Genomic DNA, 25,519 nt, shown 5'->3' with positions numbered 1-25,519 from the left:
AACCTGGTATGATTTAGAAGGGAACAACACAAGAAGATGAAAACCAGGCTGGCTACTGCACCTGACAAAGGGAATTCCTTTCATATTTCATCTTAAAGGCTCATTTTATTTTGGAAGCAGTTGGTGAAAACTAAAATAGATGAACCCAAAAAGTCTGTTACAATTTAAATCATAGTCAGTTATTTTCATAAATCTTTAACAGTGATTTTCCAATTGGCAAAATAGGGCAATACTTACATTTAAATATACATCTAAGTGTATGTCACCAATTAAAAAAAATTTTTTTAACATGGAAGGATTTGATATTAGATTCCAAGTAACTTTTTTTTTACATTGACATTAAAAGAAAAATGGATGAAAGGTTTATATTCTTTCAGAATAAGTGAAATCTGCAGTGAATGGTGTGCAAAATTTTGTCACATTGCAATCCAAATGAAACAAACGAAATCCAGGCTTATTTTGAGTGAGTTAAATCAACCTGAGCCTATAGCCCAGCTACTGACTCCACCATAATTAAGTGCTAATCGCATGGGTGTGCTGTTTTGTGAGGCAGTAAACCAGTTTCCTGAGTGGATAAACAAGGAGGTTGAAAGCCAGGGAGCTTAACCTATCAAGGAACTGCAATTTTGTTGTAGAAAAAGAGCAGACCTACCTGTTTTCACTATTAGAATAAGAGTGAAAATTCCTAAAAAGTGAAGGAACGGGTCATTTTTAAAATTGACTAAGGAGTAGGGGCATTGGTGAATACAGAAAAGTGTTTCGTATGCCCATGTTCTCTGCATTGAATGTCTTCTGTAGAATTCAACAATATTATTTGTCTACTTGTCAAATACTTTCTACCTGTAAAACATCTTTTATGCAAGCACTTAAAGTCATGAGTGTTAGAGCTGAAATGAGCTACAGATTTTGTTGGTCTACTACAAGTTTCCTCTCCCACTCATACCAAATTTTACAGATGAGCAAAATGAGATCCCAAGAGGTCAAGTAACTTGTCCAAAGCCACATATCTAATATAAAAGAGTGATTAAAATTCAGATTTTGTGTTCCAATTGGCTTGAAATTGAATCCTATTTACATGCACACTCTTTGACCCTGGGAGAATTAAGCTCTTGTACAGTTCAATTTGCTCATCAGTAAGTCAGTCATCTCTACCACATTCATCAATTCCACAAATATGAGGCAGGCAATGGGGATAGACTGCAATCAAAGAGTTTTTGTCTATGAAGGAAATAAAGGAGAGTGCTGTGGGAACATAGACCCTAAATCCAATTTGTCATAAGTAGTCACATATGAGCTTTGCATGACAATGGGAGGATGAAGAGGAAGACAATAGGTCTAGGTGCACAGCCTAGCATGTGCAAAGGTCTAGAGATTGCAGTAGCAAGGAATGGCAACATTGAATGAGGCTAGAGTATAGATGGTGAGCTGGGAAGTTGTAAGGACTGTGAAAATTAATATAAAGTATTTAGCATAGTGCCCAGCCTATGCTAAACACTTAGTAAGTGATAGATGCTGTCACTAATTTTAATATTGTTATTATTAAACATTAAAACTATAATTGGAAATCCAAATTCCTAGTTGAACTTAACTCTGATTTCCTTTTTTTTTTCTCTATCNTTTCTCTATCAGGGTGATTTACTGTAGTTGTTTTTCCAATGATAAGTATCTATTGCTTGCTTCCTCTTTACCAGGATCTGTTCTGCTCTGGGCATCGGGAATTTGGTAAAGAAAAAAGCAGACAAGCTTACATTATAATGGAGAGAAGTTGATGAAAGAAACAGGGCAATAAGTAAATGAATTTTCTTTGCAAAAGTGCTGTGTAGAGAATAGAACTAGAGGAATAATGAGAATGGTTTTGATGGACAGAGGGTGGATTTGATGGGGCCATGCTACTTCAGCTAAAGGTAGTCAGAAAAGACTGTCTGAGTAGATAACATTTGATCTGAGACCTGAGGATGAGATGAAGCCAGCCAGGCAGAAACCCAAGAGAAGAACCGTTCAGGCAGACGCCCAGGTTGGGACCAGCCAGACTTGAAGAAAGAAGACGTTGCCAGAAAAGTGGGGTGGGAGGGGAGACTGTAGGAAGTTATGAGTCAGAGAGATAAAGGATGTAGAGGATAAGAAGAGGTCCTCTGTGGTAAGGTAATTGGGTTTTATTTTACATATGTTGGAGAACTTTAACTGGAGGTGTGATATGATCTGATTTATACTTTACAATAGAGCTTCTCAATTATGGCACTATTTGCATTTTTGGCTAGATAATTCTTTGTTGTGGGGGCTAGCATCTGGACCTGTAGGATCTTTACAGCATCCCTGGCCTCTACCCACTTATTGCCAACAGCAGCCACCAAGTGGTGTAAATCACAATTGTCTCCAGACATTGCTGAATATCCCAAGGCAGGCAAAATTTCTCCCAGTATAGAACCACTCTCTAAAAATGATATCTTTGGTCACTGTGTGGAAAATTGGCTGAGGAAATGGGGTGGAGGGGAGAGGAAGGTGTAAGCAAAGACTATTAACGAGTCTATTATAACAATCTAGGCATGAAAAAAGTGACTTGATGTTGCAGTAGTAGAGACTATGAAAAAGCATGAAATGCAGGATATATTTTAGATAGCTAGAAAGTACTTTTGAGGTTGAACCAACACAATGTGGGTGCAGTGACACATTAATCATACATCTTCATCTGTCTGAGAGAGACCTGGTTCATCATTATTTCCTGGTATAACTATTAGTAGTGCCCTTTCTGTTTCAAAGGTGTCCTCATTTTGGACAGTAAATGACACGTTTGCCTAGTGATAGCTGAGTGACAGTCCTGAGACATCTACTTGTTTTTTCAGATTATCTTATCCATGCAAGGGTCTTGAGTTTTCAGTCTTCTCTCATCTGATGAGATAAAGAGAACACAACATGTAAATATCTACATAGAGTAAGGAATAGAATAATTCAGAGGAAGATAGAGGGGAAATAAATAGTCTATCACTTGCAGTATTTAAACACAACTTTATAGTTTAAATTACCATTCATCTCTGGGCTTTTCATAGATAGCATCTAGGGAAAAGAGAATGAGGTACATATAATAGTAACATATATATCTGTTCATTACATTTAACATGTCTAAGGGGGTAGTTTCTTTTGGTTCCACAACTTATAAGATACACATATACTTAGCAATTTTACCAAAATGTAAACTTGTAAAATATTTTTTAAAAATTTACCAGGGGCGCCTGGGTAGCGCAGTCATTAAGCGTCTGCCTTCAGCTCAGGGCATGATCCTGGCATTGTGGGATCGAGCCCTACATCAGGCTCCTCCACTGGGTGCCTGCTTCTTCCTCTCCCACTCCCCCTGCTTGTGTTCCCTCTTTTGCTGGCTGTCTCTCTGTCAAATAAATAAATAAAAATCTTTTTAAAAAATTTACCAATTACGTTGATGTGTAATTTTCTTAATTTTTCTATTGATGAATTAGTTGTTGGAGCTCCATGCTTGTTTTAATAAGGTCAAGAACATGTTAATCATCATGTGGAATGGAAAGTTCACTTTGCCCGTAGTATTTTTTAAGTAATGCATTTTGGGGGGCCACAAGAAAAAGAGGAAGAGAAAGGAAAAAGAAAACACAGTTGCCCAGTGGACTAGGTGTAGAAAATATGTCATATCCAGGACAGAATGTTACCGCAGTGTTCAGAAACACTTCTGGTTTTTTGTTTTTGTTTTTGTTTCTTCTATTGTTGTGTATTAAAGTACTATATGTGAAGAAAGGTCCCTAATTTAATCTGCATTTTAGTCTCATGGGGTTACCGTTGTCATCCTCATTTTTCAGACAAAACACCTGAAACTCAGAGACTCAGGTGAGAGGTAACATTACTCCAGACGAAATTCCCACCCAGGTGCTTTTAGCTCCAAAGCCTTTCTTCCTTCCATTTTACCTTTTTGGGTCATAATATTACTGAGGAAAGCTCTGTTTTGTTGTTGGGAAACTAATGTTCAGAGTAATGAGATAATCTGCTCAAGGTCCTAAAGACAATTGGTGAAGGAAGGGCTTGAATGGAAGCCATCTTACTTTTAGTTCAGTTTATACCATAGTATTTGGATGTTGAGAATATTAAAATTCAGTGAGTTACTCAAGCACTTTCAACAGCCTAGCATGGTTTATCAATGATTCATTTTTCTCAGTCTCAGTAAATTAAGAAAATATTTTCATACAAACCAAAGGAAGAGGAATAATGTTCAACTCCATAGCAGAGATACTGAGAAAGTGCCTATATGCAAATAGTGTATGTTATGTAGCTTGAAGCACAAATTGAAGAGTTATAGAAAACTTACTATGTTGCCTCTCCAATTAGTAATCTGGAGAGAGTGGTTAGAATTGTATGGTGATTAAATATACGGACTTTGGAGTCTGAACAGCCTGGGATTAAATCCTGGTTTTTTCCTCTTTAGAACTTTCTAACTCCTTAACTGTATCTCAGTTTGCTTATCTACAAAATAAGTATAAAAAGATATTTATATCAGAGGATTGTGTTGAGAACTAAATAAGATTTTGAATAATAAGAACTCACTGAATACTAGCCAATACTATTTACTAAGTATTTCAACAAAAGTCTACTTGACTACTTGACTACTTGACTCTTCGGTGCGTTTTGATGCTAGAAGATCTTTTTTAGAGATATCTTGACAACACACTTCTGGGTCTTCCCTTTTGTGTGTAAGTGAAACAATTACTATAGACACTTTTGAAATAATCTATACACAAATCTTCTTTTCTCCCTTTAGAGTCATAGATATTTGGGGATGACAGAGAAACCTTAAAAATCTGTTGTTATTCTTTTATTTACAAGCAAGTAGCCTGTGAAGTTTTGAGTGTAAGGACTTGCCCACACAGAGCATGGCAGAGCTGGTATAGGAATCTGGATCTTGGCTCATTGTTCTCCCTTCTCTCTCAACATTACCACGTTATCCCTGTGTAATGTGTCCAGCTTGTTTATTCTCTGATTTAATTTTTGGTTTCAGGGGCACCTGGGTGGCACAGCGGTTAAGCGTCTGCCTTCAGCTCAGGGCGTGATCCCGGCGTTATGGGATCGAGCCCCACATCAGGCTCCTCTGCTATGAGCCTGCTTCTTCCTCTCCCACTCCCCCTGCTTGTGTTCCCTCTCTCGCTGGCTGTCTCAATCTCTGTCAAATAAATAAATAAAATCTTTAAAAAAAAATTTTTTTTTTGTTTCAGCAAAATGCAATAGAGCGTATACAACTCTTTTTATTACTGTGGTGGATAGAGTTAAAAGGTAGCTCAAATTTTAGAGTTATCATTTTTTTATTTTGACTAGCCAGCCTTTCCCAAGTTACCTTTAAATATGTCAGGAAGCTAAATATATATCGATAGGTTTGCCTAAGGGAGATTTAGTTCATTCTAATTGGCCAAACACTTTCAATTTATTCCTACTAAACAGGCCTTTGATATGGAGAGATTTATAGCTCTTCTTTTTTCTACCTAGAAGATAAATACAGCCTGAGATCAGAAGGGACTTCTTGTAAACCCAAGAAGGTTTCCAGATTGATGGGTTTTTATTTGTCCTAGCTTGTACTGGTCTTTAGCCCTGACCCATTCGGCATGTTTCAAATTTATTTTACTTTATTTTTACATCTTTCTTTAGGCGACTGACCTGTGTCTCTGTTTGTTTCTTCATTCATTTGTGTTAACTGAGTATTGTTTAAACCAAAGGATTAAGTGGGGAGTCTGCATTGCTTAATAAATTTGCCAGAAACTGGGTAGGCCAGCTTGCCTCTGTTCACGGAAAGCATGAGTGTTTTACAATTCATTCTGGGAAAACTTATGAACCCATACAAAAGAACTACTTGCTGTCTTGGACTTTGGATACCGCAAAGGACTATTCAATTAGAGCTTCCATTCAGTCATAACTAAAAACAGTGTTGGGTGAGAATATGCTCATTTGCAAATGGGTATTTGGGTAATAGTCTCTTGATAATCCCTTCTTGATCAGTTCTGTATGTGTCCCATTTTTTAATTTCTTTATTATTTTGTTTTATTCATAATGTCTAATTATAATTCAGTCCCACACTAACAGAGATCTTCTGAAGAATCCCTTTGCTCCCCAAGGGTCTTGACCAACACCCATTTCATGTTCAATGTTGCATCTCCATAACTGTTTCTTCATGTCTCTCCATCTTCCCTTAAATGATGTGGTCTGGAAAAGACTCCAGATAATGAATTAGTACTCACCCCCCCAAATACTTCAGTTCTAACTGATGTGAACTCATATAAAGACAAGCATAGCCACAAACACTCAACTCTATCTCTACACCTCCACCCCTACTCAGTAAAAATTACATTATTCTCTATCATGGCCCATGGGAGCTCAACTAAACAGGTTGCTCATCCATCCATCAAACCAAGAGTGCCTTTGCTCTGTACATAGTACCATACATGCAAAGATGAACGAAACATGATCCATCCAGTGTAGGAGACACATAGCTTACTCAGGATGGAGATAAAGTTAGAGGAATCTGAAAGGCCCCAGAGATTTGTGATGTACATCATCAATGTAGTTGATTTATGTGTATCAGCTACTTCTTTGCTAAATGTCATTCCTGGTCAATTCTGAGTGTCTGCTGGGTGAAATGCAGAGAGTGATTCCTGTTGTGATCTCTGACCAAAATGCTAACACAAACCAGATTACTAAAGATTTCTACATTTACCCTGGGGAAATCATATCATTAGAAATTTTTGTAAATTTGCCAAGCATTTTGCAAATGATACTTACTAATCTTTGTATGAAGTGAGCTCCAATCAATATAAAAGGGGAGAAATATTTAAAGAACTATTAAAACAACTGTGGGCACCAAGCCTTCATTTGGGGAAACCTAGGAAACTACAGTAATGAGAAATGTAATATACTATCTTATTTTCTCATTTATTTTTTGTTTAGTTCCAAACTCGTAAGTTCCAAACTCATAAGTTTGAGTGTTTCAAGGAAGGTGATCTAAGGTACAACTTTACAAACTTTTCCTGGAGACTGAGTAGGGCTCAAGGATTTACTAATAAACAAGAAAAACTAACTAAGCTCTAGGTGTTTTATAAAATTGAGATTGTTTTACATGTTAAATTTTATATGAAAATTTAAATTATTGTTTATGTTTCCAAGTCTTTATTCTCTTTATTTGAAGTATTATTATATCAACCAGTAAAAATAAATTCTCCCAAGTGACATCAACAACCATGCCAAGAAATTAAGAGTTCAGATGTTGTAACAATTAGGCATAAACTGCATTAATCTATCTTATAATAACCAAGATTATTTGTAAAGAGAGAAGAATGTTGCTATGACCCTTCAAATTTTCATTTACTACTCTTTTTTGCCCTAGCATATACTTTATTTAAAAATTATGTTTACTCTAATTCTTCAATCCAAAATCCCAATTCCAAGATGTTTTAGCAAGGTTAGACTATCAAAGACTAAGGTGAGATATTTAGGGACATATTTTTAGAAAGAGGTCTTTCTAGCAAAGTTTCCCCTCTCATTTCATTTCCTCCAATTTAGTTCTTACCCAAAGCAAGATGACTATCTTTTAGAAATGTGAAGATTGGGAAATGAGGCAATGTTCTTCCTATAATTTCTTATACCCATTCCCTTCATGTGGTCTAGCCAAAGACATGTACTGTCAGGGATCCAATGACTACAAAAAATTTGTTATATCACATCTTAAAACAAGTATATTTAGACAATTCATATTTTTCAACATCTTTCAGAATAGTAGGTCTTTAAATGATATAATAGTTTACTGGTACTGATGAGGAAAAGAAAAATGAAATATTGATTAAATCTTCCAAGTTACTTTCTGAGATTTTTTAATAGTGAAAGAAAAATTAGCAAATAGTTTCTGAATTGCTTCTAAATCCCCAAACATTAATGAACATTTGTAGTTAATTTTGTATATTTCACCTAGCATGAATAGGAATTTGAAATTTAATTTGATTTTTGCTAATAAAATGCCTGTAAAAATGCTTTCTGAATGTGCTAGTAATCAGGACATTTACTGATGATTCTCAGTAGCAGATGATGGTAACCTGACTTAATCCAACTTAGGCATAATGATTCATTGGTTCATCTGATCAAAATGCAGACAGGGCCTATCTAGATCTTAGGGACAATTAGATCCACAGACAAAAATTTTTCCCAATTTCAGAGTATTCTTTTGGAAAAGTAGGGCAGGAAATGTTTAATATCATAATTACAGTGATGATTTTCCAGGTGAATACATATTTCAAAACAGATCAAAGTAGATACTTTAAATATGTGCAGTTAGTTTAGTGTACTTTGATTACACCTCAATACATTTGTTTAAAAAAAGAAAAGAAGGGGCGCCTGGGTGGCACAGCGGTTAAGCGTCTGCCTTCGGCTCAGGGCGTGATCCCGGCGTTATGGGATTGAGCCCCACATCAGGCTCCTCCGCTATGAGCCTGCTTCTTCCTCTCCCACTCCCCCTGCTTGTGTTCCTTCTCTCGCTGGCTGTCTCTATCTCTGTCAAATAAATAAAATCTTAAAAAAAAAAAAAAAGAAAAATAGAGAACTTCCCAAACTTACATTCCCAATTTTTCCTTCCAAAGGAGGTAAGACCTGCATCCTTTGGTCGAAATCCTAAGTTCTCTGACTAGTCCAGGTTCAATCAAGAGCCATGGCTAGCTCATCACCATGATCAGGGAGCTGAGATGAGGTCTTTAAGAACATAGTCATTCCAATTCCATCCACATGGTAGAAAAACATTTCTCCCTCCTCCCACCAAAAAAAAAAAAAGTGCCATTATGACTAGAAAAAAAAATATATGTGGTCTATATTTGAATCTGTAACTTTCATGGGCAAAATATACAAGTAAATATCAAGTCAGCTAGCAACATTAAATAGATTTTACTTAGAGGAAGTTTAGCAAAAGTTATATCTTATGCTTTTTTTAATATCAAAGGATTAAAAAACTATGGTCAGAATTTTTTAAATCTTAGGAAGATTTTTCAATGAAAAGCTGTCATTCATTTTCTTAGGGCAAGGCATGTTGTAGGGAGGAAGGTAGTTGGACAGAAAAAGCATAACATTAACTATGAAAATATATTCTTCTCAAGATTCAGATTTAAAGATTAGTTAGTTGTCACTTCTTAAGGGTCTCAATAACCTTAAATATTGCTGCTTAAGCAATAGACAAACATTGCTGGGAAATTAAGAAATGCAAAGCAACAGAACACATAGACACATTGTGTTTCCATTTTTTCTTGACCTGGTAAGTAGCAATAAAATACAATGAACACTAAAAGTTTGTGGGGTTTTTTTTTTGGGGGGGTGAGTAATAATCATTCAATTAGTGCAATACCTTTCAGTTTTCTTTCCATTGTCTTTTCTTTGGGAGAGCTCTGAGTCGTTAGCTGGTAAACACAAAGGGAGAAAGGAAAAAAATAAGAGAGGAGAACTAATGATGTTATCTATTATTAGAGACACTTTAAGAATTTGTGGATTGTCATCTTATTCAATGCTGACTACCCTGAGTTGTCTTATCTCCATTTTACAAACAGAAGCTGAGGCTTAAAGAATTAACCTAATTACCCATATTTAATCAACATAGTAGATGCTAAATTTCTCCAGCTTCAAAGCCCACATTCTTTATCTTACACCAAACCATTTGCCATTTACAATAAGGAAACGAAAGAGCAGCATTTAGGATCCTTTATTTAATTCTGCAATTGAGTAGGGGAAGCCAACTGGAGAAGTCCTACTGTCCATTACTCATCGTGCCATCTTCCCCCCTCCTCTTCCATTTCCTCTTTCTCTAGAGAGCCAGAAGCTTCAGTAAGCAGACTTCGAAATTGCGTGAAGTGGGACTCTTAGATTCTCTTTCCATGGAATTCCAAGATCACTGATTGTGAAGGGTTTTTTTGGACTAGGATAAAGTCAACTACTAAAATTCCAATGTTGTAAGGTGAAGAGAAATAATGTTTAGTGAGTTTCTGCTTTCTACATTAGTATCATCTAACTATAGTATCTATATATATGATCACATTTCCTCCGCACAACCATTTAGGTAATTATTATTATCCCAATTCCATGTAAGAAACCCAAGGCCTCGAGAATTTATATGCTCCTGAATTGAGGGATTCAAATTCAGATCAAACACCAAAGTTCAGACTTGTTCCTTTTAATAAACAGATTAATTGCATGTACTCTACATATGAAGGATTGTATTATCAAAGTGTTGGATGTAGAATTTACTCTAAAAGACTCAATTTAATAAATATATAGTAAGATCCTGATTTATGCCAGGCTAGGTCCTTGGATTAAAAAGAGGACTAAGACATTCCTTACCTTCAGGAGTTCATAATCTCTTGTAGAAAACAGATTGAGAGTAATTTGAATAAACCATAGGGTAACACAGTCTTCATAGAAGAGAGATACAAATTAACACCAAACTGTCTAATCCTGAGAAATCCTTTTCTTGTTGTAAAAATACATACATATATACCCACTTTCCATTTCTATTTTGATTTTTAACCTCCTACTAAATAAAGCTGCTCTCTGAATGAGGGCTCAAGTTTAGCAAATATCTTTGTGTTACTCATTTCCAGAGTAAAAGATTTCCATATAAAACCCTTATAAAATATTGTGCAATTTTTCTATGATTCAAATCTTTTTCCTAAATGTTTTGTCACTTAGAGAGACCTCTGGTTCCATAGCACCAATGTTTCTTCAGTATTATATTAACTTATATTCTTCTATAATTTTAAACAAAAGCTTAGTCTTAAATGAAAACAAAACAAAACAAAAATACATAGATTTCAAAAAACAACTTAGCCAGAAATGTCAGCTCTATGAGATTTGTGACAAATCTGGTTAGGACCTTTTAAGAATTTTATAATTGGTTTAAGAATGGAACAAAATTTTCATTAATACAAACTAGCAAAACTGTTTTTTATGATCTTCCCCTGTTCCAACATGAAAATCAGCTATAGGCAAGGCTGAGCTGGCTGTAGATGGTCCCCAGGTAGATTTCCTTGACCCTCAAAATACCTCTTTGGCAGTTTAATTCCACAATTAGAGATTTACTCCTATGGCTTAAGATTTCTTAACTCTTATTAAAATGTAAATATGCCAGAGAAAATATCTTGAACTTTGCCAGTTCAATATTTACTAAAGCTAAATATATGCCTACCCTTTGATACTACAATTGCTTTAGTAGATGTACAAGCAATAGAAATATTTTCATATGCTCACAGAACTAAAATGTTCTGACAGCACTATTTGTAATAGCACCAAATGTAAACTACTTAAATGGTTATCAATAGAACAGTGGGTAAATAAATTGTGGCTTATTCCACAATGGAAAATACAGCAATGAGAATGATGAACTGCAACTATTACAACAATATGGGTGAGTCTCACAAGCGTAATGTTGAAGAAAGAAGATAGATATGAAAAGATATACATATGGTTTCATATGAATGAAGTTCAAAAAGAGTTCAAAGTCATTATTGATGTTAAAAGTCAGAAAAATGGTTACTCTTTGTAGGGGTGGGGTAATCCCTCAAAGCAGACAAGGGAGTAGCTTCTAGAGGCTGGTAATGTCCTATTTCTTGACCTGAGTTTTAATTGTGTATACATGGCCAATTTGAGAAAAAAACATGGAGCCATACTTTTTGATTTGTGCACTTTGTGTGTATATATTATCTCTCTCTCTCTCTCTCTATCTATATACATATACATATATATAATTTTTAATAACCACAAACCTTTGTCAGTCACTATCACTTAATACCAATGAGTTGAACCTTTTTTTTCTTTTTTTAATTTTACTAAGGTGTGTATCAGAGTCAGAACACTTGGATTCAAGGTCAGAATGCAGCCCAAGAGAAAGGCGATCCAGAAAGGGAAGCTTATGGGATGCTAGATGTATACAGGCATATAGTTGAAAAGAGAAAATGGGGCTAACAATTCTCCAAAAGGGATCGATTCACTGTGATTCAGATTTTATCTCTTAGAGGAAGGCAATTTATTTCAAAGTAGACACTCACTAACATATCAGCATGCTTTGTTTCTCCTCCTCCTCCATCTCCTCCTCCTTCTTCTTTTTTTTCTTCTTCTTGTGTGTGTGTGTGTGTGTGTGTGTGTGAAAGAGAAAGAGCCACAGTGCTCTGAATAGGTGAAAATTTCCTTGCTTCCAGTTCATTACATATTCTGTAGGCACTGCAATAAAATTGTCATTTTGCTGCTTTTGGTTCAGGTTGATCTTTCCAAACACAACTCTTCCCGATACCATAATTAATGTCTTGGTTTCGAATAACTTCACATAAAGCCCAAAGTACCCTTATATAATTCCCACATGACTATCCTAAAAAAACAAAAAAAGACACAGGCTATTCAATCTCCATGCTTTGGTGGAGGCAGGACATATCCAAGTCTAGAGACAATTGAATCCATGGGCAAAGAGTCTCCCCAATTTTGGACTATTGCTTTCAGAAAACGAGCAGGAAATGTTTGTAGCATGATTGTAGTGATAATTTTGATTTACTTTTAATTCTTATTGTATTAGTTGTCTGTTTTCTGATGCGTGTTTATGTATGCAACTTGCCCTAGTTTAGTTGATTCAATCCTTAGACAGGCAGGGACATTTGGTGGAAGCAATGTGCTATGCTTAGCCTGTAAAATGATAACTACAGCTCTTTGATCCCCTAATGATCAAAGATTTCTGTTGCCTCCACCCAACCAATTCTAGCTGAAGGGGAGCAGAAAGATGTAGCTGCTTGCTTACTTAATACAAATATATTTTGCATGTCACTAAATAGCCTTAGAACTATTTTTAATGAGTAAATTTTTTTCCAACTTCCAGATTTGCCTTTCATTGTTTAGCTGAACCTATTGAGATCATATTCATTTTTGCTTCCATAAAAATATCTACACAGGTATTTTTTGCAGACATTCATAGCTATTTCCTTAGAGTAAATTTTTATAAGTGGTATTACTGAATCAAGAGAGTTGTGCATCTTAAGTTATTGAATATTGAATATGCACTATTAAATTGATCAGGATCATTTTTATCATTCTCCAAGTTTTCCAAAGGGATTAATTTGGCTTAAAAGAACACCATAAGTCATAATTGAATTCTCAAGTTCTTCTCCATATTGAATAGAGGAAAAAACTTAACAAAAACTTTTTTTTTTTAAGATATAGAATATTACATGATGCACCTGGGTGGTGCAGTCAGTTAACCATCTGACTTTTGGTTTTGGTTCAGGTCGTGATCTCAGGATCCTGAGATGGAGCCCTGCATAGGGCTCCATGCTCAGCACAGAATCTGCTTGAGATTTTCTTCTCCCTCTGCCCCTCCCCACCACACTCATGCTCTCTCTTTCTCTCTAAAATAAATAAATAAATATTTTAAAAAAAGATATAGACTGTGACATAGAAGCACATTATAAAGTAAAAAATCCTAAATCCTTAAAGTCAAAATAGATAGCGGGTCACCTAGGTAGATTCATAAATGATTAAACTACTGCATTCAATGTGTGAGGCTTAACAATACACAAAATCAAGCTATAAACAGTCTATAGTGGCATGCCACAGGAGGCTGTGTTCAGTTCTGTCTAGTCCAATAGTTTTATTAATGATTTGGTTAAGAGCATCAGCTTGTGTGTTTGCATATTGTTTGCATGTTTAGTTGACATTGTTTTGAGAGAGAAACATAAACTTTTGGAAGATAAAATTCTCAGGAGACTCAACAAATTAAAATGGTAGATAAAACTTAACATGACATTTAGCTGTTGTGAATTTGCATATTGAGAAAGAATAGGAATATATCAGCATTTATGAAAATTAATAAGGGGCTTTATTTTACCAAAGCTGCACAAGAGGTCATTGTTAGATAGTTAAATAAAGTTATAATGATACACGATTTATTACTAGATCTATATTCTCTAGAATGAGGGAGGTGATGCAACACATCTATGTACCTCATACCAAGGACATTGACAGACTAGAACTGATTCAGAGACATGTGATTATCTTAGCAGGAGTCTCTAGTTTTATTGGGTGATGAAATCTCTGTGCAGAGAGAGTGATAGAAGATGAGAAGAGAGTCAGGGCAAGAGGGAAAGCTTACAGAGCCATCCAAAACCTCATAAGTAAAACAGCCAGTTGATCAGTCATGCGGGATGTCTTCAGCAAGATACATAGAAAATTTGGTAGGGGAGAGAAAGATAAATTTATCTGTGGGCTCTTTCCCATCTTTTGTCTCTGTTGAGTTAAAATTTGTCCTACAAAGCCTTTAAATGTCCTGTATTTCCAACTTGAATTACCAATACCTCTGGGCACCACTGAGGAAGCCAGAGACTCCCTAAATTTGGTTGCTTTGGCTTGTGTTCTGGAACTTCTGGAACCCCTACTGCAGTGGATGATATAATGAAACCTTGTTGAAGCCCAGATCTTGGGGGAAGGGGCAGAGTTGGAATCTTAGGAGATAAGATGACAGAGACAATGATGGTGTTTTCCATTCATTAAATGTCCAAGGCCCAGAAAACAGGCGATGTCAAGTAAAAATGGAAAGGCCTGTGAAGTGGATCAGTATAATCCACTTTATATAATCCACTACTTGAGCCATTCAGATGCATTTTCATTCTTTGTTATATATACACATATAACATATCCCACATAATAACTAGATGCTCTCATTTCTTCCCAGGATGGAACATCAAGAACATACAAAGAAGGTAGTGACTAGTGACAATTTCCTAAAAAAGACTTAAGGAATACTAGCCAACCAAGCCACTGCCCCTCATTGCTATAGCTGCACCTGGGGCTCTAATATCTATTGTCACCCTCCTTTATTGCCCTTTCTGGATTTCCTCATCCTCTGCCAATACGTTGGCTGTTCCGATTATTTATCAGGTGGAATGACACAAACCTTCCTTTTTCAGGGGCCTTCAATTATTCATTCACAGCTGTCATTGGGCTTGGGGAATAAGGGTTCCCCTAGTGAATATTCTGGGTTTTAGGTACAATTTTTCTGCTTCCACTATGTAGTAACAAACCTATTGTTTCAAGATAATCAGAATTGATTATTCCAAGCAAGAGAACCTCCTGTCTTTGTCCACTGGTTCAATGGTACAAGGTGTAAAAAATGGCCGGATGGTAACTGATAGTCTCAACTTCTGCATCAATAGAATGTTTACTGTGTCCCCTTATAGAATTATCTTCCCTTGGAACTGGCCGCCTAACTGTAGGAATGGAGAATGCACCAATTGCACAAGTGGATCTCAAAGTGATAGTGACAAGAGCTAATTGTTTATTTTCACCACTTGTCTCCTGGACCCATATACTTTGTTTATTTGAGAAATAGCACCACAAAAAAAACATGTCTGGTGGGTAACCATACATGATATCTTGAGGCTAAGATAGGCAAGGGGCAGCTGCTTCTCATCTCCTGCCTATTGTTCAGACAGTCCCACAGGATGTTCATTCCTAACACTTCCGGGTTTTATTACCAAGCCCTTCCAGGGGAGCCAGGGTCTCCATGGGTCCAGTAGGATTGGTGCTGGACCTTCAAACTAAGGAGAATTAGTGTGTGCTATATGAGGAACTGTTAGTAGTACTAAGGTTATTAAACTCAAGACCAGAATCTTCACATATTTAAGATATTCAACCAGAAACTTGACAACCATTTGCTGAAGGATTTTATAGAAGAATTTTAATAATACCTTGAAACTTGTGAGACCGTGATTTTTAGAACAGCAAAGCTCTATTTATTAGGTAATTTTTCAACAGTTTCAAACAACCTAGAAAACTTAAACAATGCACAGAATATCTTTGGAATATATCCACAGCCATTTAAATTCTTTCCTGTTGAATGAGATTAGATATCTGATTTTTTTTTTTCTTTTTGGGACATAGAAGAAAACAGACTATGAGTGAAACGGGACTGGGGCCATAGGTTGACAAGTGATGAGTTATGCTAGGCAACCGCAGCAATAGTACCAGCAGTACTTGGAACACTCGGTATGGAAGTAACCAGCTCCCATAACCTTCACACTATGACCTGAAAGCACCACAATTACAGCAAATTTATGTTTGATTTACTTTGCTTCCATGTGATAATGAATGTTGCAATATATTGTAGAAAAGTCTTTTTACCATATTAGTTAAAATGAAATTATTTTGTGCAAAGACTAGTTCAACTTAGCAATTATTTATAGAGCACTTACACTGAATGAATTCCTCCTGTCATATGTGGAGGAGGAGATAGAAAGTTGCCTCAGGTGTATAATAAATATTTGTTAATTGACTATGGATTTACTTATGACATGGTGACCCAATGGTAAAAGTCTTTTATAATAAAGACTAACTTACAAAGTAAAAAAGGAAATTTTGTGCCTGTATGTGATCTTAAAAGTGTCCTGAAACTGTTAGATCTATTTCTAAAAGTATCTACTACTGTTTCATTTATCAAATTCTGTCTACCTCATCACACAAGAAATTAGTGGCTTATAAGAACAGCTGTTTTCTTATCTCACATGGTTTCTATGGCTCAGGGATTTGAACCAGGTAGTTTTTACTCAAAGTTTCTCATGTGGTTAGAGTTAGACATTGGCTGGCACTAGAACAGCAGAGGGGAAGGTGCTGAAGTATCTGGGACTTGTCTTGGCATCTCTCTCTTCATGTAACTTCAGGGCCTTCCATGTGGTCTCTTGGCATGTGTTAATTTGGGCATCCTTACAGCATGGAGGCTTTAGGATAGTTGGTATCTTACATTACATTACAGGCTTCTGTGATGACAGAGGGTTGATTCTACCACTTGATGGGGGGGAGTGTTAAGGTCACGCTGTAAGAATGGAATGTGGGATAGGAAATTGTTGCAGGGACACCTGGGTGGCTCAGTTGTTAAACATCTGCGTTCGGCTCAGGGCGTGATCCCAGAGTCCTGGGGTCGAGCCCCACATTAGGCTCCTCTGCTGGGAGCCTGCTTCTTCCTCTCTCACTTCCCCTGCCTGTGTTCCCTCTCTCGCTGGCTGTCTCTTGTCTCTCTCTGTCAAATAAATAAATAAAATCTTTTAAAAAAAAAAGGAAATATTTTTGCAGCCATCTTTGGAAAATGCAATCTACTGCAACTACATTGAAAATATGAAAACTGAAAATTATCTGCTAAAACATAGGGATAATGTGCCCATGAAAGTGGGTTTGCATTGGTGCAACTCCTTTAAGAATTGAAATAGTGCCTTTAAAAATGTGACACTATCCAATGCAATCTACATATTCATAATGCTCCTATAATTCCATATGTTAGGGCTTAAAAAGGCAAGGAATAACTAAGACCTGACACACTTTTACTTCTCCCTTTCTGTTCCCAAGTAAAGAATCAAATAGAGTTCCTTTTGGAGAAAATGGAACTTAATCACATATTTTGTTCATGACAAGTGAATCTGAAAAGCAGCAAAGAACTCTTGGCAACTTTTCACATTATGTAGTCAGAGCGATGACAAGTGCCTCCAAAATGGGTGTCCTACTATACTATAAAATAAATTGTTCATGAACAAAGAATCTGCACAATGCTGCATCAGAAGTCTCTATGGGGTCCTGGTAGCTGCTGGGTTACAAATGCACGAAAGCAATCTCAGAGATTCCTCGGAGGGTACTTAGATTTCTTTAGAAAGAAGATTAAGAAGAATTGCTCAAACTATGTTATTTGGGAAGGAAAACATTCACAACCATTCTTGGGTCTAACTATCTCAAAAGATTCAGTCAACAGATCAAATCAATATCTTGGTCTTAATAGGTCATCCTTTTCTTCATAACATGCTCAGCCCTTAAGAAATATTTTCTTTCAGTTTCCCAAATTTGACTGGCATTTCAGCCTTTTATCTACTGTGGATTCTTGTGGATGCAAAAGTAAAAGAAAAAAAAAAGCATTTTCATTTCATTAAATGCTACTATTTTTGTATTCAGACAATAACAGGTGTTTAGTGATGGAAAAAAACCTTTCATTTTCTTTTTCATCTACGAATGAAAGGTATACTCTCCAGTTTGAGATCTTATCAGTTTTCCCCTTAGGAGCAAAACATAAACAAACATATTGCTTCATTTAGAGGGAAAAGATGCAAAAAAAGCACACACAAAAAAAGTAGACAAGTTGACGGACACATTTTAGGCTGCTTATTTCTGTAAGGAAGACAATGTTAACTACGTGCAAATATTTTCTGAAGAATATTTTTAAGAACAAAAGTTGTTATTTGGGGGCCATGTCTACCTATTATGTGATGAGACTCTTGAGAACATAATTATTTTGAAATTTTTATTTTTGTCCCACTTTAGTAAAGTAAATCTTAGCCTTGGTATGGACCAGTAAGTAAAAAATTAATTCCTAATGTAGATCCCTAAAAGAAGCCACTGAAAATCCTAAATGTCAAAGTGGGAGAATTATGACTTTGTAATGTAGCCATAGCATTAAGGAATGATTCCTAAGGCATTTTCAATCTGCAACACCTTTTAAAAAAATTAGTAAGAAAAATGACCTCGCTTCTAATTCGTTTTCCCAACACTGATGTATTTGACTTAGCAGTGTCTGGATCTAAATTAAGATTAGTCTCTAAAGTACCTTTTGGCGAAGGAAAACTATAATGATTTTATTACTCTTTTTACATGAACCAGGAAAGGGAATTTTACAAGCATGAAAAGGTTCTTAAATAGAGCGGGTAATGGAGGAAAAAGAAAGAATGAAAAGGTAAAATCGAGATCCTTCTCTCATTGCATTGTTCAGCCTCCCACATCACAAATAGTAGTGAGGCTGTTTGCTCCCTTGGTTAATCTCATTTTTCCATTTTCAGTCCGCAGGGTGCGTCTTCCACCAGAGTTAAGTCGGAGCTGTAAAATGGACTCTAGAGTAATGTAAGGGGGAACAAACAAAAGGGGCTATTCGCTCATGCTGCCTGCGTGTCACTCCCGTTGATGTCAGCAGGGATTATGTACCCCCATGTAGGAAAATGTCTGTTCACAACTGGAGTGGGTGCATTACTCTGCCCTATTACCACCATTTCAATTCATTGGAAATGGAATGGATTTGTATGGTGTGTGTTTGTGTTTGCTTCAAAAAGGCATCCTTTTAGAATGGGCCGCTAATGCTGTAAACCTCATTATGTTTTGGTTTTCTTTTTCTATATACTAAAGTAATACAGCTGGCTTTCGGTATTCATTCTTCCTTTTCCATGCCCTACCACCTAAACCTAAAAAAAAAAGAAAAAAAGAAAAAAAAAGAAAAAAAAAAAACAGGCAAAGCCACTGTTCAACTTTTAGCTCATTTACATTATTTTTTTAAGGCATGCAATATAGTTGAGTGATGTTAAGCTCAACAGATTGTAAATGGAACCCAAAGTACCTTGTTAAGACAAGATGTGTTTGCTGTCCACTTAAGCACTTCTTGTTGCTGGTAGTTTTCCCCCAAATTATCTGGGTATAAGTGATGTAGCCAGTGGAACTTGCGCCATGGAAATAGCTGTGACCTATATTTTTATGCTTCAGATTAATTTTTATTCTGCTTATGGTGCTGATATCCTCCACACACTCTTACCTCATTCTTTTAAAAACAGATCCTCTTGGCATAAAACAAAGCAAGCTCTCTGCTCCCATGGAAGCTGCAGATTTGTAAGCCTGCTGCAAAGATCTCTTACTTTTGAGCAAAAAAGTTGGGACGATTAACATAATGCTAACTCTGTTGGACCCCTTCTGTGCTTCAGTTTCTATCTGTGCACCAGTCAATAAGGCTAAAATTATACAGTCAGGGATTGTTTACTTTAAAGCTGCTTGCAAAATATCAGGAGACTTTTCAAAGCATTAGCAACCAATTTAAGAGAAAATGAGTGGTAGAGGGGTCAGGGGGAAATATTTACTTTGGAAGGTCAATTGAATATTTGAAGAGAGTAACAGGTTTGGCTTCTAGGGTCAATGTTAATGTATCTAGTTGTCTGTTTGATCCTAAATAATTAAGCTGTAGAAGCAGGAGGTCGAAAAAGTTGTTGTAGATTAGGTCCCCAGCAGGGACCATGCCTTAAAGTAGTTTGAACAAAAAAAAAAGAAAAAAAAGAGGCGTGCGACGTTTGTTACCAGGAGAGGTCATAGCCTACTGTCCTGGATCCTTAGTCTGGGCAACTCCACAGATACCAGGGCAGTTACATTATCCTCTGTCAAGCCATGGGGGCAACATTTGTGCTGCGATCTGTATTTTATCTGTTGCTGCCACAAATGATACTGACTCTACAGATGTGATTGCTTCGGGGAAATGCGTAGCCTGGTGGCTTCCGGAAGTTGAGCTATCACCAATGTTTGAGTCACACACACATTTCAACATGGTTGGTTTTCTTGAAATCATAGTACAACCCCTAATTATGCTAGTTAATTGCAATTACTGTACTTGAATTCTATCCGTGATAAATGAGCACTGGCATCTATCAAATTAACTTTTTTTTTTAAATAGAAAAATTGGTGCCCTTTCACATGATTGCATTATCTGCAAGAACATTTATGTTGTAAAAATCAGGGGGTGAGAAGTAGAGAAGGATCGTGCTTTTCCAGTGGTAATTTTACTGTGCTTATGGCAGGCATAATTCTCACAGATGGACGGCTTAGTTTTTCCTTTTACACATCACACTCAATGAATTGAGTGGTCACAAAAGTAATAATGATAAAAATAAACAAAATGTTGGGCTGTTTATTTTATCATTAATTTAATTATGTGTTTTTAAATGTACCATATCTAAAATCTTTTCTGGCATTCTCCAATTTAAAAGTCAACTGTCCAGTTGGGAATTAAATAATTTTTCATCTTCTATTCTCTGATTAAAGTAAACTGAAACCAAAGGTTTATTTAGTATTCAGATCTGATTTTTAATATTAAAATCATATTTTCTTGGAAGAATTTTCATTGCTCTGTCTACGCTCTTGTACTCTATTGGTTCTTTTGCGAAAGTTCAGGAAGAAATTTAAGATTGTTTTCAGATACAAATCTTGCATGTACCCACCATGAATCTTAAAGGAAAAAATTACATTTTTTTTGCACACTGGTATGTCTGCTCAAATTTTATATATTATAGAGCTTCAGGATATAGACAGAATTAATTCACCAGATTTTGAGTACTTTTTTGGTTAGTAAAATTGAACTATACAAAGTCCCTGTTTGTGTTAATAAGTGAAATCATGGTGAGATCGAGGTGTATGGTTTTATGTAAAACAGAAAACAAAAACTCTACTGACCTCAATCAAATTCAGGTGAACAAAAGGAATTATATAGGGTTGAATTGAATGATCTTAAAATGCTTTATTTTTACCTCCTGGGGATTATTCTCTAAGGTGTTCCTGAGATGTTAATACTTTGGGTGTCATCCTCAGTTCAAAATATTTTAAGTTTTGTAATAGCAGTTATTGTCATCATATAATACAGAAAAAAAAGAATCACCACCTAGCCTGGCTCTGGTATAATCATGATATAAAATATATTTTACATTTAATAAACGTAAATTATGTGTCGAAAGGTAAAGCAACCTATAATTAATAGTAACTTGGCTTGTGATAGCCAAAACACATCAAAGCAGTCTGTTTCTTATTGACTAATGCATGCGCTCTGGGCAATCCCTCCTCCCCTTACCCCCCATCAGTTGGGATCTTTTAAGTTTAATAGTATAGAATGTCCATGGAAAGGTTTATTTTTCTTTTTAATAAAATGTCTGCTTGTCATTAAATTTCGTGGGTGCTGGATGATTATTCTAATGGGATTTTAACATATGAGAGAAAAGAGGGGTGTGCGTCTGTGTGTGCGTGTGTGCACGTGCGTGTGACAGTTTCGCACCCTTCAATTTCCAGATGAACAAGGACACAGATGCCTTTTATCACCAGCGATTAAGAAAACACACACTTCTCCTTGAAGGAAAATTCTGTATTTGTAAATGAAAATTATCCCCATGCACTCTGCATTTGGCTCTCCTCATGCCACATGGAGGGGGAAAAATACATACATTTAAGATATTAAGAAGACATATATATTTATTACTTCTGAATATTCTCTCCTGTTCAATTGTCAGGATAGAGTGCTTCTTTCGCCTGAAATATTCCTGTTTGTTTTTAAAGCACTTTAGAATGATTTGCATTAAGACAGGGTATTGAAAGCTTCAAAAACTGGAAGAAAATTGTATCCCTCTTAGAGGAAGCCATAAAAAAATTTTTTTTTTAATCCTTTGCCTTTAGAAAGATTTGAAATGCTTTCTAAAAGAGATTGGAGAACCAGACAAGAATTTATTACAACCGTCTTTTTAAAATGGAAGTCAAGCTGAAAGCGCTCGTTTTATTGTTATTCTAGTCGTAGTTCTGCTGCTGCTGTTTTGATAGAGTTAGAATCTCCCTGTACCTGGGCCTTTAGGAGACTTGAATTTGCCGGGTGTCCTTGTTACCTTTCAGAGCGATGATTTGATGAGCTATGCTGCAAGCGGGGTTTGGGAGGAGTTTCTCGGCTTGCATGTCTCCCCGTTTTTAGAAACTGTGTCTAAAGGTTTGCATAATTAAAAGTTGGACCAGAAGTGCTCACAGACCCCAGATCCTTTGCTTCAATTCTGCCCAAATAATTCCTCTATTACAGTTGTTCTTACTAGAACACAAAAACACTTCCCCTGATTTTCTGTCGATCTATCCTAGAGAGCTCTGTTTCCCCTTTTACTTTTACTTTATTTTGTATAATGTCTTTCTTAAGCTTTTATTTTTAATAACGCTCAAGGTAGACAAAACGAAGATACATGTTGTGTGTGTTAAAAATCATCTGCATAATCCCTAACAGAGTCGTCACATTTGGTCACAGACCTATTTGATTTTTTTTTTCTCAAATACTATTTTCTTCCAGATGATAATCTCTACACATGTTTGAATAATGCCTTAGTGCTCAGTGAAGAACTTCAAACAGCATTAAGAGCAAGGCTTCATTTTCTGTTCATCATCGCAGGGCAAGGGATTATTGTAATCCCCATTTTATAGACGAAACATTTGAGGTTTAAGTAACTTGGCCAATGCCTGGGAGTAAGTTAGACACGAAGCCAGAGTAAAACTCGCAGTTTATGATTTTGATCTCAGATGAACTTCTCTGTCTTTCAGCAAGTGAACTTGTTTTCCAGTTTTCTAACATGAAAGAACTAGGTTATTTGGTGCGACTTCTATCTGTAAAAGGCGGAACTGAGCTCATAGTGTTAGATCATTTCCTGACCTACTTTTAATCCTCCTATAGCCACTGATATAATTAAAAGCTTCTCTTCAATTTGCACTTTGGTTTCTTATTAATCAAAAAACAGCTTAAGTTAGACTTTTGTAAGGGCCAAATATGCCATTGCCAAAAATTCTATCAGTGGAAGAAGTGCTGAGTATATAGCTTTTTTTCCTTGTTGTTTAATTAAATGTATGAATAATAATACCTGCATGGCCATTCTCCCTAAAAGGTAATAATATGTATAGTTTAGAATGCACATAAGATTTTTAAGTGATAGCTTCAGGATTTCTACACTAATTTCTAGACTGATTATGTAAACATATCATCAAGACCTCAGGATCATATGCCGAAATCTGACTGTTACACTACACATATTCGTATTTAATAACTAACTTTGTTTGCCATATTGTAGTAAGAATTTATAAGCCTGTGACATAGATGTGATTTTCTTTTTCATAACGAGGAAAAAGTTCCATGTTATTGAAACAGTTAAAGAGTTAGTTTAAGCTTTTCAATTAAAAAAAATAGCTCTGATATTTTATAGGAAAATAGTCTGGGATTTCTGATGTCAGTCACAATAGTTTCCAAATCATAAAACGGTTTCTTAAACAGAAGACAAATTAATTTTTTTAAGTAAAATTAAGCTTGTTTTGGAAGAAATAAAATAGCTTTATTTCAGTCCACCTGAAAATTAAGATTAGGATTAAAATAAAATAAATACAAGCTTTCTCTTCTATGTTAGACCTGGGATGTGACACAGCTGACCTAAAGATTCTCATTTATAACTAATTGCTTGCAACCTTCTGAATAATTTTCCTTTCCATCTAAAACTTTCCATCGTTAATCTCAGGCCAATAGTAACTTTTTGTATTTTAAAAAATATTTAAGGAGAAATTACTAACACTATTTTGGTGATTCTTAAAGGTGAATTGACATATCCTCTTACATTTAAAATATTATCCAAATAATTCAAAAATACACCCTCAAAACATGAAACTTACATAAAGTCCTTCATTCAACACAGAATTATTGCTCTTTGAAACTTTAAACGTGTACCAAATACACTGAAGTGCTAGAGATGTTTTAATACATCGGTTACATAGTATTTCTATGAATCTCTAATCTGTTGCTTTTAGAAACATACCCTTAAATATTGCACATTCGATATTCCATAGTAAAGTATGGTACAAATCTAAAAGACAGTACTGCCTAAAGGTAATGTAATTGGAGAAAATCCTAATTGTGTTTCACCAACTTGATTTTCTCTGATTAAAAAGAAAAACTTTAAAGTTGGAACCGTAAACATTAAAAGCAATTTTACATTGCTAGCTTTAAGCGAATAATGTGGAAATCAGAGTTGAAAAAAAATCTTCCGTAATTCAGGCACATGTAATATTCTTTATGTTATTGTATAATAGCTAAATGAAAGACAGAGGGTAATAGTTGCTAGTGTATTTGAGATTCAAATAAATAGCATCGTTGCTGTACTCCTATTCATACCTTATGCAAAACTAGTTTGAAACAATGCATATGTCCTATTGAAATAAAGCTCAATCAAGTACCTCGAGCACTACATAGAAATAAGGCAGAAAAAAATAATCAGTAATTAAAATGCAAGTTCCAAGGGGGAATACCTTTCAGAAGAAAGCCACAAAAGCACCTGACTCTAAAAATGGCAGGCAATTTTCAGAACTGTTGAGTGCCATGTGTTAGCAGGTGGAGGTACAAGTTTTATAACAGCACTTGCCTGTCAATAGCTTCATTATAAAGCTGGCAATTTAATGAAAAACTCAAAATAATTATTAAATAATTAAAATATTAGAATAATCTCTCACTCACTCTGGTAGCCATCATTTTAATTAAGGCAAATTATATCTTCCTTCAGTGATTTCACTTCCCTCAGTTCTTTACTTAGCATTTTCAAAAATCAGTGACTTGTCTAATATGTTTCTGTGAAGTGCTGAGACTTAACAGTCAAATGGAAGTCGTATATACTTCTTTCAGTATGAAAAAGACACTTCACGTGAACATATGTGTTACAGAGCCCTATACCAGCACTCTTAATGATAGGCACTTAACAAAATAGTTCTGTTTTTATAAAAGTGGCCCTTTCCGTCTATCTAGCTGTATGACTCCAGTTTAAGATCTCCGTTTGAAGGCAGCAAAGGGCAGAAAATAACATTCCCTTTATCATCATCATAGAACCATTAACTAGATGAAACAGAAGTTCTCCCTCCTGATTTATTTATT

The 25,519-nt window shown here is 35.7% G+C and overlaps 1 long non-coding RNA gene across 1 annotated transcript; it reads right to left on the bottom strand.

The window, feature by feature from the left end:
- Window positions 1-1,617: 1,617 nt before the first annotated feature.
- On the bottom strand, window positions 1,618-3,278 carry LOC117803804. The gene is made up of 2 exons (XR_004627889.1): window positions 3,219-3,278; window positions 1,618-2,886 (listed from the first exon to the last, which is right to left on the bottom strand). It is a non-coding gene; the product is annotated as an uncharacterized LOC117803804 (long non-coding RNA).
- Between the last annotated feature and the right edge of the window lie 22,241 nt (window positions 3,279-25,519).

The sequence above is a fragment of the Ailuropoda melanoleuca genome, chromosome 9 (assembly GCF_002007445.2).
Source record: "Ailuropoda melanoleuca isolate Jingjing chromosome 9, ASM200744v2, whole genome shotgun sequence".
NCBI lineage: Eukaryota > Metazoa > Chordata > Mammalia > Carnivora > Ursidae > Ailuropoda > Ailuropoda melanoleuca.
This window is presented reverse-complemented; position numbering and strand designations above follow the sequence as displayed.